Genomic DNA, 15832 nt, shown 5'->3' with positions numbered 1-15832 from the left:
GCTAAACGGCTGTCTGCCCACGACTGTCAACTCTGTCATCCTTGTCAGCCGCCTTTTCCTTCCTCCAGACATTTCATTTCACTGGGGATGGCATTTCATTTCATTCTCAATACCACTTCATCTCTTTGCAATGGATGAAATTTTTCAGTGAACAGCATACGCGCTGACCCTTCTGAAGCCGACAAGGATACTCATACGCCCCCAACAAGTCCAATAATAAAACAGTTTGGATTTCCTTCCAGTCTCTCCCAAGCTTGTCTACACTTTGGAGGCTGAGTTCTTAAAAAGGAGAACCTCTCCCATCTTGCTCAAATTGCCAAACTGGACTTAAGCCTTCATGATAGACACACACCATCAAGAATAATCTGTCACGTGAAAGTCTTTAATAGTGGGCAAAGGTCACCTAGGAATCAGAGATAAAGATACTTTCTGAGCACTTGTAGTGTGACCTTGGGCGCTGGCCTGGTCTCAGAGTATTCTTAGGAACACGTGATCCCCATGTGTTTTATGACAATAAGAGAAGATCTGTATTCTTGGCAAAGCAAATTTCTCGAAGTCTCCTAGAAATATGCTGGGAACCTAAGTTCCTCCCACCTCTTCAGTCCCGATACACAATCACGTTTTCACACAACTATTTACTGAGGTCCTACAAAGTGCCAGGATTAGATATTGTACAAGGCTGGAAAAGATGGGTATGGCTTAGTTCCTCATTGAGCTTATGGTCTTGGCTGAGGATCTAGACAAGAAAACCATGCAGAAAAGAAGCTGGCAAGTATAGAACACTGTGGGAGCACACAAAAAAATCCCTTCCACAGGTCTTGGGCATCAGGAGGGCTTCCAAGAGGAAGCAATTTTAAGCTGAAACCTGAAAGGTGAGTGGAAATAAGATAAGGGAATGATGAGGGGACCAATCTCCTGTGGGTTAAACATTGACCAGGTTTATTGTAGTAATCACTCACATATATACACACACCATTCTAGATTAACTCTAACTGAAATCTTACTATTTCATGCTTGTCTGAAATGCGAGGTGCAATTTCTGGTGTTACTGCCCAATCTCTACAGCGTGGGCTTGACTAAGTCCTCTCCTGGCATCACAGATCAGGAGCTCCTAGGAGGAGCAACATCTAACTCTTTTGTACAGCAACAATTACCAAAATGGCAACGACTCAAAAATCGACAATAACTCACATGTGTTAGTTTCCAAAGCACTAGCATGTGACATTTCATTCGATTCTTGCAGTTTGACAGATTTTATTATTCCCATTTAACAGATGAAGAAACTGAGGCTCAAAGAAGTTAAATGATTAGACCATAACCACACAACTTGTAAGGAACAAATTGGGGCTCATATCAAGATCTAAGATGCTTTGAACAGTGTCTGGCTCATAGTAAATGATACATGGGTGTTGGTTAAATAAATAACCCCAAATGCTTATAAAACAGGCTTTATGATTTCCCAAACAGAGCTTTCCCCTCAATCACAATGGTCTCTCTTGTGTCCTGTGGAGCAGTAGAGCTCCTTGAGGGTTTATTGGAGGTCACCTTAGGGATTCAAGGACAAGGCTGAGTTACTGGGGCTCAAGGCCACCCTACCCCCCACACATACACCAACCAGAAGGACTCCGCTTCCCCCTGCCCCAACAGTTCATCTGCTTGAAGACTTTCCTGGGGAGCAGGGGCAAGCAGGGGAGCCACTTCACCAGTGACCCAGCACGCATATAGTCTTTTTAAACTGAAGTATGTCTTGATGAAAGTGAAAGAGGAGAGTGAAAAAGTTGGCTTAAAGCTCAACGTTCAGAAAATGAAGATCATGACATCCGGTCCCATCACTTCATGGGAAATAGATGGGGAAACAGTGGAAACAGTGTCAGACTTTATTTTGGGGGGCTCCAAAATCACTGCAGATGGTGACTGCAGCCATGAAATTAAAAGACGCTTACTCCTTGGAAGAAAAGTTATGACCAACCTAGATAGCATATTCAAAAGCAGAGATATTGCTTTGTCGACTAAGGTCCGTCTAGTCAAGGCTATGGTTTTTCCAGTGGTCATGAATGGATGTGAGAGTTGGACTGTGAAGAAAGCTGAGCGCCGATGAATTGATGCTTTTGAACTGTGGTGTTGGAGAAGACTCTTGAGAGTCCCTTGGACTGCCAGGAGATCCAACCAGTCCATTCTGAAGGAGACAACCCTGGGATTTCTTTGGAAGGAATGATGCTAAAGCTGAAACTCCAGTACTTTGGCCACCTCATGCGAAGAGTTGACTCATTGGAAAAGACTCTGATGCTGGGAGGGATTGGGGGCAGGAGGAGAAGGGGACGACAGAGGATGAGATGGCTGGATGGCATCACTGACTTGATGGACGTGAGTCTGAGTGAACTCCGGGAGTTGGTGATGGACAGGGACGCCTGGCGTGCTGCGATTCATGGGGTCGCAAAGAGTCGGACACGACTGAGCGACTGAACTAAACTGATTCTGTTTTATGTATACCACATCTTTATCCATTCACCTGTCAATGGACATTTAGATTGCTTCCATGTCTTGACCCTTTTAAATACTACTTCAATGAACATTGCTGCTGCTGCTGCTGCTGCTGCTAAGTTGCTTCAGTCGTGTCTGACTCTGTGTGACCCCATAGACGGCAACCCACCAGGCTCCCTCGTCCCTGGGATTCTCCAGGCAAGAACTCTGGAGTGGGTCAATGAACGTTAGGGTGCATATATTCTTCAAGTGCTGTTTTAGGGTGATGATGACGTTATTGGGAAGCTGTAACCTAAATGTGAGGAAGAGAAACAATAGCTTCCTAATTTCCAAATACTGTGTCCCATGGGGGAGAAGAGTTTATATTAAGGGAATAGTAGGTCAAAGTAGCATTATTTCCTGTGCATAGTGGGGTGGAAGCCAGAACTTTTGAGAGATTTAAATTTAAACCCTGAACCTTCAACTGGCTAGGGTAAGCCTCAGTTTTATCATTTGTAATAATGGCACCAACACATTCCCTTTCTAGGACTTTCATGAGGATGCCCTCTGTTTTCTTCACTTTTGTATCCTGATGCCCAGAACAGTACCCGGCACACGGTGGGTATTCAATGAATAGTGGTTAAATGAATGAACAGCAACTATGAAACTTTCTATATAACCAGCATTTGACTCTTTGAAGGTGCGTTACTTTTTTCCTGGAAAGAAGAATCAACTGAATGGAGACAGAGAATGTTTTTGGAGAGGAAGTAGAATGAGACAATAATAATAGGTAACCCTTACAGGCTCATACACCAGATACCATTCTACATGCTCGTGTGCCTGCATGCTAAGTCGCTTCAGTCGTGTCCAACTCTGTGCAACCCTATAGGCTGTAGCCTGCCAGGCTCCTCTGTCCATGGGACTCCCATGCCCTCCTCCAGGGAATCTTCCTGACCCAGGGGTCAAACCTGCATCTCTTGCATCTCTTACATTGGAAGGCAGATTCTTTACCACTAGTACCACCTGGGAAGCCCTTACCTGTTCACACATATTATTAAATAATACTGTGCTCTTTGGACAGTTACTTAACCTCCCTCTGCCTTGGTTTTTCCAACTCTAAAGCGGAAATAGTAAAAACACTAACCTCGTATGACCTCATAGCCTTGCCGTGAGAGCCAAGTCAGTTAATAATCCATATACAGTTCTTATAACAATTCCTCGTATACAGTAATTCCTCAATATGTTTTAACTCTGATTAGGTTACGAAATCACTACTCCATGTCTTACCAATGTGCTGTTTTGAGATGGGGTCAAGGTAGGCAATGGGAGCACTTACCAGAGGACATAGGATGTAAGCTGGGCCTTCACTCAGGATGGGTGGGCAGAGTGGAGTGGGAAGGGCCTCCATGAGGAGGCAGGATGTGGGAGACAGAGTTAGCCACCTTTTAAAATTCCTGCCTCCCCGCCTGACCACTTACTAGTTTTTCCCTGCGTAATAGCAGGACCCTATCTGCCTCACAGGTTTGTTGCTGTTCGGGTGTTACATGGGATAGGGAACATAAAATTCTGAGCACAGTGTCAGCACACTGGAAGCCTCCAACATAGGTAGCTTGTGTTACTACTGCTGGGCAGAAATACAAGTTTGTGAGAGACCTGAGAGAGTAGCATTGAAACCTGTATATTACCATATGTGAAACAGATCGCCAGTCCAGGTTCGATGTATGAGACAGGGTGCTCAGGGCTGGTGCACTGGGATGACCCAGGGGGTGGGATGGGGAGGGAGGAGGGAGGGGGGTTCAGGACGGGGAACACATGTGCACCCGTGGCTGATTCATGTCAATGTATGGCAAAACCACTACAATATTGTGAAGTAATTAGCCTCCAATTAAAATAAATTTAAAAATAAAAAATAAATTAAAAAAAAAAAAGAAGTTTGTGAGAACCGTGAGGAAACTCACCACTTCCATCTAGGAACTGAGCTAGCCCTGGCTCCCTAGATCCTATCATTAACTTAGTGATTTTTTTCACCTACATAAGACCTATTATTAGCACAAACCTGGTTTAAGTAGAGCCTTCAATTTTAATGGTTTGGAATAGAGGGGTGGCGAGTGGGACCTGATTTTGACTAGACTATTTAGAATAAATCTCATTCTTAACTTGGTTAAGGTTAAAGTTACTGAGAAACGGAATCACTAGCTAGTAAACCCAGCAGTAACTGTAGCGGGGCAGGGAGTGGCGGGGGAGGCAGGGGGTTGCTCTCTCATCCCACCCTTGCAAGCAGGCAGCCTCATGCTCCCTGTAAGTCACCCTGCTGCTTGGGCAGGAAGGAGTAACACGAGCCAGATGCCTTTCCAGCCACTCCTTAACATACTTGATATGAACTTCAAGCTCCCAAAATAATTTCCCTGACCTCTGCATTCTTCTGGACGCGGGTTTTCCTTACTTGATCTTTCAGCCAACCCTACCCTCAGATTTATTATAGAAGCATAAGCTTAGGTCCCCTCTAACTTTTTCTTTCATATCTAGGGCAGGAATTGCTGTTTTGATCATTGTTTGGTTTCCTTGTGAAGATTCCATGCACATATGGAATGGAAGGGCATTTTCTCCTTGGAGCTTTATTGCACCCAAGGATGGCTTCTTGTAGGTTTATCCGCAACCTTTACAAAGTCCCAGTGGCTTCACGGACCTGTCTTCTACAGTCTACATTTGGAGATACTGTATATGTACACCCTTTCCTTCTTATATACAGCACGTGCATGGATGCTAAATCACTTCAGTCATGTCCAACTCTGTGCGACCCTATGGACTGTGGCCCAGCAGGCTCCTCTGTCCATGGGATTCTCCAGGCAAGACTGAAGTGGGTTGCCATGCCCTCCTCGAAGGGATCTTCCCAGCCCAGGGATCAAACTCACGTCTCTTATGTCTCCTACATTGGCAGGCGGGTTCTTTATCACTAATGCCACCTGGGAAGCCCTATATACAGCACAGAAAATAGCAAATTAAAAATCTCTGCATTCTTCCAGCTTGGCTTTATTGCCCTGTATTTCACCTGTCTAGGCCTAGGACCCTCTGCAGGAAAGCTTCCTGCCTAAAGCAGCTCACACCAAGCTCTTCTCTGTACTTTAGGAATTCTTGTGCTGTGCTGACTTGAAACTTAACATACAATGGCTTTATTATCCAGTGTGTTTCTTCTGTCTCCCCAGCCAGATGGCAAAATCCAAGGCAGGGATGAGATCTTCAACGACTCTTTATCACCTCTCACTACCTAGCACAATGCATCGGCAGAGTAGGCTCTCGGAATATCTTCCTCCAACGTGACAGCCCTCCTTCCAGTTCAGAAATAACTCAACTTATAATGATTCTATGATTGAACCGTTATTTTCTTTGCTCTGAAAAAAGAAAATATGTCATTCTCAAGACATTAGCTCGGGGTCTGTAGGGTTCAGTTTTTAAACCTTATGTTTTGGATGCTTCACCAGATGATAATATCACCATGTGTCAAAACGAGCATTTCCTGGAGACAGAGACTCAGCCAGAGACTAATTCTGGACTCTGTGTTCAGCTGCTAGAGAGCCACGGTCTCAGACAGTCCTATTTATTAGTTGGATTTGGCAAGGGGAGCTAATTCCTTGTTAAAATATACAAGCAAGCTATTAAAAATAACATTCAAAGAAGAAAATTAAAAATAATGTGCAAAAGACCAAATTGCTTAGCTCAAATACAAGTTTAGCGAAACAATTCTACTAAAATTTCTTTAAGTATTTATCGGTAACATTGAAGTGTTTGGCAAAGAAAAGTCAGAGCTGTTGGCTCAGTCTCCTCAGAGACTGAGGGTTTGTTTTTTCTTTTTCTAACATGCTGTGTAGCTTCGAATAACAAAAACTTTATATATGGTACTGAAATTTGAAGCAAATTTTGTGTGCATGTCCTGAAAATCCAAAGCTTTATTTGGATTCTTAGAAGACACTATTAATTAGAAGAGATTTTAAAACTACAGGTAACCTTCCTACATATTACTCTGAGTGTAATAGGAGATGTGTAGACACTTCCAAATTACCTTTATTCCAAGTACATCACAAATGTCGATGCATTTTTTACTTCTTTTAAAGTAAACCAAAAAAAAAAAACCAAACACAAAAAAATTCTATAAATTTACAATCTTAAAATTAAAAAGAAAAAAAAAAGAAACCCCCCACAGGTAGTATTTATCCAAAGTCTAAGCTTTTATAAGTTTCCCCTGGGCCTATGGAACTTGACTAGGATTTCTAGAGTTGCTCTCCAGAGCTTTGAACACCTGCATTTCTCATAGCAGTGGGCCACTTAGTCTTTAAAAAGTGTTAGCTTTTTAGTTGGCCTGATTAAAAATATAGTATCATCTCCCTCAGGTCCTACAAAACCCACTAGAAGTACTTAACGGATTTCCCACGCAGTGAAACCATTCTCTCGGCAGTTAATTAGGAGCTGGGCCTTTCCTAGACTCAGGGGCTTTGGAAGAAAGTGAGTGAAAGTCGCTCAGTCGTGTCCGACTTTTTGTGAGCCCATGGACTGTCCCTGGAATTCTCCAGGCCAGAATACTGGAGTGGGTAGCCTTTCCCTTCTCCAAGAGATCTTCCCAATCCAGGGATCAAATCTGGTCTCCCACATTGCAGGCGAATTCTGTACCAGCTGAGCCGCCAGGGAAGCCTGCAGTGCAGGAGACCTGGGTTTGAGACCTGGGGCTTCAAAGGGGAGGACACAACTGTGCGAATAAGCACAACACAGCACAGATGTTTTTGAGCTGATCGGCAAAGTGTGTCTTTTTCATACATTATTGAAAGTAAAAAAAAAAAAAAAAAAAAGGTTGCCTGAACTTGTGAAGAAGATCCTTAAAGATAAAAATCAAAAAAGCCATCTTCTAACCAGGGGCGTTATGTCAGATAGTTTTTAAGAAATCTGGCTTCTGGATAATGAAATAGGTGGAGGTGGAGCACTATGAGAAGAAAAATTTATTTTCAGTGAATGATTTTAAAGATGCCTGCTCCTGTCAATGTGCTCGTCACAAAGCAGTGAGTGACACTCCAGCTGGGAACTGTGGACACACAAGTGACAACCGAATTTGTTGGCAAGAATGTCAAATAGTTCTAAAAATATATATTCTATCTTTTATGTTAAGGATATCTGCAGAATATGATTAAAACAGCAAAGACTCAAGATAAAAAATTAGAGAATGAATTCTATCTGTTGTGTTTTCCATGTCCTAAAATATACTTTTATTCTACACCTTCTTGAGCCCCAGTCTGTAATATAGACCAACACATCTTGTTACTATGTGTATGTCTGTTAGTTGCTCAGTCATGTCTAACTCTTTGTGACCCCATAGGGTATATAGCCCACCGGGCTCCTCTGCCTGTAGGATTTCTCAGGCAAGAATACCAGAGTGGCTTGCCATTTCCTTATCCAGGGGATCTTCCTCACCCAGGGATTGAACCTGGGTCTCCTGCATTGCAGGAGAGCCACCAGAAAAGTTATATTAGATAAGAAAAAAAAAAAGAGAGAGAGAGAGAGAAATCATTTGTTAGACAATCATTTGTTTTTAAACATTTATTTTGCCTTTTGTCGTTGTTTTTCCCCGCCTCAAGTGTTTTCAAATCCTCCTTTTGAGGCTTAAACTTTAAAAAACATGGCTTTCAAATGGATTATTTACTTCTTTTCCAATAGTATTGAGGATGTTTTATTCCAAGGAGAATGTTTATTCCCAATAAGAGCGTTGGCCTAACATAATTCAAGCTGTCCCTGAAAACCACACCTTGAAACAGAAAATTAGGAGAACCCTGGTTATTATTCTACCTGTGCTTCCTAATTACACACAATAGTTATAATATTTATAGAGAAGTGGCAGGAAGGGAATCAAGAATGTTAATAGGAGACTGCTGAAATCTATTTTGCTTTGTAAAGATGGATGTCTTGCGGCATGACCTTATCTATTTGCTCCATAGACATGCTTTTTTCTTCTAGGTTTATCTTAGCATAAAGGAAATGGTTTCACCACTTTGGGAGGGTGCATTGGGAGGAGAGGGGACAGTTTACAGAGATCTTAGATGAGCTCTGTTTCAGTCCTATTTCAGGAAATGGAAAAGCTCTCGTACCCACCCGCTGCCATCTCAGAAGCGTCTAAGGTTCATCCACCCTTCTCTTGGGCAGTTGAAGGCTAGGCTGCTCCCGTGGGAAAGTGGGTAACATCTGCCAAGGTCTTGGGGCTGAGACTGGATCATTTTTGCAAGGTGGTGTCAACTGAAAAAATATTCACAACCTAAAAGTTGAGAATAATGTTTTGTTCAGTAGAAATTTTGGATACTTCAAGCCCAAGAGACAGTATCTCAAGTGACCCTGAGGGAACTGCTCCAAGGAGGCGAGAGGAGGAGCCAGGTTGTATAGAAGTTTTGCAACAAAGGGCAGGGAGTCTGAACATCTGAACAAAATAACAATATTATTGCTAATTAAAGAAAACCAGATAACCCAAGTGAAGGAATTTAGCACTTTTCTATGTAGGGGAAGAGGCAAGAGTCTGGGTTCACTGAAACCATTCCTTTCTTATGCACCTCAGCTATCAAGACAGTATCTTGTGTTTTGACATCCTGAGCTTCCTCTCCTCGGGGTTCACCGTAGGGAGTGGCTGCAGTCTGACGGCTGCTAGATGGCAGGGGTTCTTCTCCCTCCTGAGTTCCCTGAGGGCTCACTGGCTCACAGAAGAGGGTTGCAATAGGTAATGACTTCGACATCCTTGTTTACTGATACGGCAGGAAATATTCCATTTATCAGTTTCCTCTCTTGGCCCAAAATTCAGCCAATATTTGGGAGATATATCATGACCAATTTTTGTCCCACAGTGCTGGGAGGTTCATCTCAGAGCAAGCAAAATTTCGTATTGATGTGCCATTCCAGGTGCTAATTTTTTGACTAGGCCCAATGATAGTTAATAAAAGATTCTATGGATCCTGTCTTACTAGTCAAGAAATGTTTTCTCTTGTTGTGTTTTCCCGTATCTAGAGTTGCACTATTACAATCACTGATTGCATACAGAACTGTATATCTGATCAACTGCTTCAAGTCACCTAGTCATCATTATTGTTGTTGGAGGCCTAAACAAACTTATAAAATAGACAAGATATAAGTAATATAGCTAGTAACATTGACAAAGTCATAGTGTAGCAGAGACACCAGCATAAACAATTTGGAAACAAAGAATAAATTAAAACAATGATTAGTACAACTAGTTGTAATCCAATTGCAATAAACCATCAAGTCCATAGGAGAGCCAGTTAGAGAAGCAGGATCAGGTAGAGAGAAAAAGATAAATGCTTTATCTTGGCTTACAAAGGTATACTTTATCAACTTGTGCTCACAGTATAAAAGTTTTATTGGAAAACAAAGATTCAATCTAGTTTATTTTCCAAAGTCATAAAGTTATAAATTATATTCATCAGTTTATTCAGTCTCATGTAATTGATTCCTATGTCTACATGAAGTAATCAGCTTTTTTAAAATTAATTTTGTCGTTTGTTACCCAGTTCAGTGGTATTATCTACAGGCTATCAGAAACTTATACTTGTTTCAAAAGTTCTTTTTATGAGTTTCATTGAAAATCTACATTTTGTAAAAGCAATGTAAAATTAAGACTGTCTATAAAGGACAGAACTTAATTAGCATGGCTAATGTAATTAGCAAGAAACTTGTATATTTCTTCAACATACAACATTTTAGGATAATAACGAGAATTATGACTAATAACATTGCATCAGGACATATCAGATGTTAGAGATTCCATTTACATTTTGGAATATTTATATTGATGACATTTATCTATGCACTGCAACCTAAAGTTCACCTTCAATCATTTGACAATATTTCTGAATTTAAAATCCCAAATAAATGTAGGTTAGCATTCCTCTCTGAGATGTCTCAGAGATGTTTCTTTGAAGCATCCAGAGTCAGCTGGAGGCTAAAAGAGCTTTACTTAGATTTTGTCATTTGGGAAGTTTGTTTAAAAAAATCATAAAGTTTGATAATGCAACAGGATCATAAGTCACTGAAACAATACTTTTTCATTTAACCAAAGTGACAAAACAATTAAAAGAAAACAAACAGAGATCACTTGGGGACACAGAAACTCACACCATCTGTTATCAGAAAGAGGCACTTTTAACAGAGAGAGAAATCAACTTTCTGTCTTGCATTATTAGCTTACTAAACAAAATTTATTTAGTTAACTTCAAACTAAATTTAATTATGTGATTGTGGTTTTCAGTCTGTCTGCCCTCTGATGGAGAAGGATAAGAGGCTTATGGAAGCTTCCTGATGGGAGAGACTGACTGAGGGGGAAATTGGGTCTTGTTCTGATGGGTGGGGCCATGCTCAGTAAATCTTTACTCCAATTTTCTTTTGGTGGGTGGAGCTGAGTTCCCTCCCTGCTATTTCAGCTCAGTCACTCAGTTGTGTCTGACTCTTTGCGACCCCATGGACTGCAGCACACCAGGACTCCCTGTTCATCACCAACTTCTGGAGTTTACCCAAAGCCATATCCATTGAGTCAGTGATGCCACCCAGCCATCTCATCCTCTGTCGTCCTCTTCTCCTCCTGCCCTCAATCTTTCCCAGCATCAGGGTCTTTTCCAATGAGTCAGTTCTTCCCATCGGGTGGCCAAAGTATTAGAGTTTCAGCTTCGGCATCAGTCCTTCCAATAAACACTCAGGACTGATCTCCTTTAGGATGGACTGGTTGGATCTCCTTGCAGTCCAAGGGATTCTCAACAGTCTTCTCCAACACCACAGTTCAAAAGCATCAATTATTCAGCACTCAGCTTTCTTTATAGTCCAACTCTTACATCCATACATGACTACTGGAAAAACCATAGCCTTGACTAGACAGACCTCTGTTGGCAAAGTAACATTTCTGCTTTTTAATATGCTGTCTAGGTTGGTCATAGCTTTTCTTCCAAGGAGCAAGCATCTTTTAATTTCATGGCTGCAGTCACCATCTGCAGTGATTTTGGAGCCCCCCAAAATAAAGTCTGAAACTGTTTCCATTGTTTCCCCATCTATTTGGCATGAAGTGATGGGACCGGATGCTATGATCTTCGTTTTTTGAATGTTGAGTTTTAAGTCAACTTTTTCACTCTCCTCTTTCACTTTCATCAAGAGGCTCTTTTCACTTTCTGCCATAAGGGTGGTGTCATCTGCAAATCTGAGGTTATTGATATTTCTCCCGGCAATCTTGATCCCAGCTTGTGCTTTATCCAGCCTGGCATTTCGCATGATGTACTCTGCATATAAGTTAAATACGCAGGGTGACAATATACAGCCTTGACGTACTCCTTTCCCATTTTAGAAACAATTTGTTGTTACATGTCCAGTTCTAACTGTTGCATCTTGACCTGTATACAGATTTCTCAGGAGGCAGATAAAGTGGGCTGGTATTCCCATCTCTTGAAGAATTTTCCACAGTTTCTTATGATCTACCCAGTCAAAGATTTCGGCATAGTCAATAAAGCAGAAATAGATGTTTTTCTGGAATTCTCTTGCTTCTTCTATGACCCAATGGATGTTGGCAATTTGATCTCTGGTTCCTCTGCCTTTTCTAAATCCAGCCTGAACATCTGGAAGTTCATGGTTCATGTACTGTTGAAGCCTTGCTTGGAGAATTTTGAGCATTACTTTACTAGCATGTGAAATGAGTGCAATTGTGCAGTAGTTTGAACATTCTTTGGCATTGCCTTTCTTTGGGATTGGAATGAAAACTGACCTTTTCCAGTCCTGTGGCCACTGCTGAGTTTTCCAAATTTGCTGGCATATTGAGTGCAGCACTTTCACAGCATCATCTTTCAGGATTTGAAAGAGCTCAACTGGAATTCCATCACCTGTACTAGTTGTGTTCATAGTGATGGTTCCTAAGGCCCACTTGAGTTCACCTTCCAGGATGTCTGGCTCTAAGTGAGTGATCACACTGTCATGGTTATCTGGGTCATGAAGATCCTTTTTGTATAGTTCTTTTGTGTATTCTTGCCACCTCTTAACATCTTTTGCTTATGTTAGATCCATAACACTTCTGTCCTTTATTGTGCCCATCTTTGCATGAAATGTTCCCTTGGTATCTCTAATTTTCTTGAAGAGATCTCTAGTCTTTCCTATTCTATTGTTTTACTCTATTTCTTTGCATTGATCACTGAGGAAGGCTTTCTCATCTCTCCTTGCTATTCTTTGGGTATAATTCAAATGGGTATATCTTTCCTTTTCTCCTTTGCCTTTCACTCCTCTTCTTTTTTCAGCTGTTTGTAAGGCCTCCTCAGACAACCATTTTGCCTTTTTGCACTTCTTTTTCTTGGGGATGGTCTTGATCACTGCCTCCTGTACAATGTCACGAACCTCTGTCCATAGTTCTTCATGCACTCTATCAGATCTAATCCTTTGAATCTCTTTGTCACTTCTACTGTATAATTGTGAAGGAGTTAATTTAGGTCATACCTGAATGCTCTAGTGATTTTCCCTACTTTCTTCAATTTAAGTCTGAATTTTGCAACAAGGAGTTCATGATCTGAGTCACAGTCAGCTCTTGGTCTTGTTTTTGCTGACTATATAGAGCTTCTTTCTCCATCTTTGGCTGCAAAGGATATAATCAATCTGATTTCAGTGTTGACCATCTGGTGATGTCCATGTGTAGAGTCTTCTCTTGTGTTGTTGGAAGAGGGTGTTTGCTATGACCAGTGTGTTCTCTTGGCAAAACTCTGTTAGCCTTTGCCCTGCTTCATTTTGTACACCAAGGCCAAATTTCCCTGTTACTTCAGGTATCTCTTGACTTCCTACTTTTGCACTCTAGGCCCCTATGATGAAAAGGACATCTTTTGGGGGTGTTAGTTCTAGAAGGTCTTGTAGGTCATCGTAGAACCGTTCAGCTTCTTCAGCATTACTGGCTGGGGCATAAGCTTGGATTACTGTGATATTGAATGGTTTGCCTTGGAAACAGAGATCATTCTGTCATTTTTGAGATTGCATCAAACATTTTGGAGTCTTTTGTTGACTTGGAGGCATAGAGAAATGCAAGTTTCCCTCTAGAAGGCCTTTGTTTAAAGTTTCACCAAGCCAGCTTTTTTTAACCTTAATTTAATTGTGTACACAATAGAAGAGCCCCTCATTTTTAGGGCTTGATTTCCTTTAACTTCCAATTAAGCAAATACTTGTAATTTTTGTACATATATTTACCCAGTTGGGGTATTAGCTGTGCTGTGCTTAGTCACTCAGTCGTGCCCGATTCTGTGTGACCCCATGGGCTGTAACCTGCCCAGACTCCTCTGTCCATGGGGTGGGTTGCCATGCCCTCCTCCAGGGGATCTTCCCAACCCAGGGATGAAACCCAGGTCTCCCACATTGCAGGCGGATTCTTTACCAGCTGAACCACCAGGGAAGCCCTGCTGTTAGCTAGAGGCCGGCAGTCTGTTGTTCTTTTTTCTTTTATTTTCGAACCTTTATTTCCCACTGTGAAGTCAGTTTGTCAAAGTAAAGTTGCTAGTGACGATTGTGTGTGATGGGCCCAGTGCGGTGCTTGAGAGTTTAGCTTTTCTGGTTTTGCCCGAGTTGTGTTAGCCCCCTCTTACGTGTCTCAGATGATTCCAGTGCAGTTAAGACTTCCACAGGTGCTCATGTCGCAGAATGGCCAGTTACCAGGTGAGTCCCCTGGCTGAGCCGGTTAATTAAGTGTATGAGTTTCCTTACAGGGATAACTGCGAAGCAAGAGGTCTTTCCTCTTCCACTCCTGCGTGTTTTCCTGAGAAAGCCATTGCCAGCCAGGAGGAGAGAATCCCTTGTCCAGACCTCAGAGCCTCTCATAAGATTTCAGTTTCTATTAAGGTAACCAATTCTAGGAAAAATGACAGCCAATCTTCCCCCAATAACTCCGTGTCACGTTACTCTGTTTGAGCAAAGTCTTCCCAGTCGGTAAACTGAGGATAACCCCTCAACATTCAAACTAAGTCTTCCCAGTGCCTTTTTCACTGAGGATAACCTGCAGAGGATAACCACTCAGTATCCAAACTGAGTCTTCCCAGTGCCTTTTTCACCCAGGATAATCTGCTGGAGCAAAATTTTTCCAGTGCCTTTCACTGAGTTTAACCTGCTCAGCCACCTATACTGAGCAAAATCTTCCCAGTCCTTCAGCTGAGGATAATCCAGTTACTTCTTCTTGAAAGCAAGTTTCAAGGATAATTTTTCCCCAGTGAATAAAACTTCAGATCCTCAACCATTATGGGAGATCCTAGAACCAGGAGACACTCATTCAAATTCATTTGGACTCCCTGAGGAGGCAGACAGACACAAAAGTATACCTTGATACCTCTATGGGTATCAAGGCTCTGCATCCTCGTAGAGTTCAGGCAGAAGAGAGGAATACGCTCTGGTCCCTTTGTGATTGCTGTAATTGTTGACTTAAAAAATATTCACAACCTAAGAGTTGAGAGTTATGTTTTATTCAGTGGGAATTTTTAGCACGTCAAGCCCAGGAGACAGCATCTCAAGTGAAATGACCCTGAGAGAACCGTTCCAAAGAGGTGAGGGGAGGAGCCAGTTCATTTAGAAATTTTGCAACTAATAGCAGGGAGTCTGAACCTCAAAAGACTATTGTTAAAGAAAACCAGATAACCCCAGTTAAGGAACTTAGTGCTTTTCTACGTATGGGAAGATGCAAGAGTCTGGGTTCACTGAAATCATTCCTTTCATACGCACCTCAGCTAGCTGGGGCCGGCACTCTGTGGCTTCACACCCTGGGCTTTCTTTCCTCCGAGCTCACCACAGAGAGTGGCTGCAGCCTGACGGCTGCTAGCTGGCAGGGATTCTTCTCCCTCCTGAGTTCCCTGAGGGCTCACTGGCTCACAGAAGAGGGCTGCAGTTGATAATGACTGTGACGTCCTTGTTTACTGATATGGCAGGGAATATTCCATTTCTCCGTGGTCACCAGAAAAGTACTGGCTGCTGTCAAAAGAAGATGCCCCAGGATGCCACAAGGAGGGAGGGGTGCTGATGATGCTGCTCCCTGGCTGGGGCAGTAGACACTGCCCACCCCAGGGGCGCTGGGCTGCCTGCAGAGCCAACTCCGCTCCCCTCATTCCTTGACCCTCAAACAATGTCCCTCTCAATGGCCTGGGCTGTAATCTTCCTCATTCCTGTGTGGCTTGCAGGGCCTTTGTTTTCTCCCCACACCTGGAGGAAATCTTTTTACATCTTGAGAGGACACTTCACTTTCCTCACACTCTCTCTTCTCTTACATGGTTCAAGCTTTGGAAAACAAAGATGAGACAACTTCTCCTTTTACTCTTTTTTTTTTTTTTTAATTAGAGAGTGAATGCTTTCC

This window comes from Oryx dammah, unplaced genomic scaffold (genome assembly GCF_014754425.2).
Source record: "Oryx dammah isolate SB20612 unplaced genomic scaffold, SCBI_Odam_1.1 HiC_scaffold_12, whole genome shotgun sequence".
Lineage (NCBI taxonomy): Eukaryota > Metazoa > Chordata > Mammalia > Artiodactyla > Bovidae > Oryx > Oryx dammah.
This window is presented reverse-complemented; position numbering follows the sequence as displayed.